At 51.8% G+C, this 935-nt stretch overlaps 2 non-coding genes across 2 annotated transcripts; both read left to right on the top strand.

Moving 5' to 3' along the window:
- Window positions 1-30: 30 nt before the first annotated feature.
- LOC119347004 lies at window positions 31-149 on the top strand. The gene has a single exon (XR_005168059.1). It is a non-coding gene; the product is annotated as a 5S ribosomal RNA (ribosomal RNA).
- A 297-nt stretch (window positions 150-446) lies between these two features.
- Window positions 447-565, top strand: LOC119347006. The gene has a single exon (XR_005168060.1). It is a non-coding gene; the product is annotated as a 5S ribosomal RNA (ribosomal RNA).
- The last annotated feature ends 370 nt before the right edge of the window (window positions 566-935 follow it).

The following is a 935-nucleotide window of genomic DNA, read 5'->3' as shown; positions in this document are numbered from 1 at the left end:
GATAAGGGACGAAGACCGGGGTAACATGTCGGATGCGATCATACCAGCACTAAAGCACCGGATCCCATCAGAACTCCGAAGTTAAGCGTGCTTGGGCGAGAGTAGTACTAGGATGGGTGACCTCCTGGGAAGTCCTCGTGTTGCATTCCCTTTTTAATTTTTTTCGCGCCGCTTGCAAAACAAAACGCATGTGTAAGTAATATATTTACCGTGTTTTATTATTTTGCACGAGTGCGGTAAGTCATAGCTGGGTGCTCACGATTCACGGGTCCAGCGTCGGCGTTGTGGCGCGGCAAGCGTGCACTGGTGCGGTTGAGAGGGAGGGGTGGAAACCGCGTTAAACTCGTCTCCGTAGTTGAGAGGGAGCGGTCAAAGCAATGTACAATCGTCTTTGTAGTGGAGCTGGGAGGGGCAAGGATAAGGGACGAAGACCGGGGTAACATGTCGGATGCGATCATACCAGCACTAAAGCACCGGATCCCATCAAAACTCCGAAGTTAAGCGTGCTTGGGCGAGAGTAGTACTAGGATGGGTGACCTCCTGGGAAGTCCTCGTGTTGCATTCCCTTTTTAATTTTTTTTCGCGCCGCTTGCAAAACAAAACGCACGTGTAAGTAATATATTTACCGTGTTTTATTATTTTGCACGAGTGCGGTAAGTCATAGCTGGGTGCTCACGATTCACGGGTCCAGCGTCGGCGTTGTGGCGCGGCAAGCGTGCACTGGTGCGGTTGAGAGGGAGGGGTGGAAACCGCGTTAAACTCGTCTCCGTAGTTGAGAGGGAGCGGCCAAAGCAATGTACAATCGTCTTTATAGTGGAGCTGGGAGGGGCAAGGATAAGGGACGAAGACCGGGGTAACATGTTGGATGCGATCATACCAGCACTAAAGCACCGGATCCCATCAGAACTCCGAAGTTAAGCGTGCTTGGGCGAGAG

Source organism: Triticum dicoccoides, unplaced genomic scaffold, assembly GCF_002162155.2.
Source record: "Triticum dicoccoides isolate Atlit2015 ecotype Zavitan unplaced genomic scaffold, WEW_v2.0 scaffold57347, whole genome shotgun sequence".
NCBI lineage: Eukaryota > Viridiplantae > Streptophyta > Magnoliopsida > Poales > Poaceae > Triticum > Triticum dicoccoides.
This window is presented reverse-complemented; position numbering and strand designations above follow the sequence as displayed.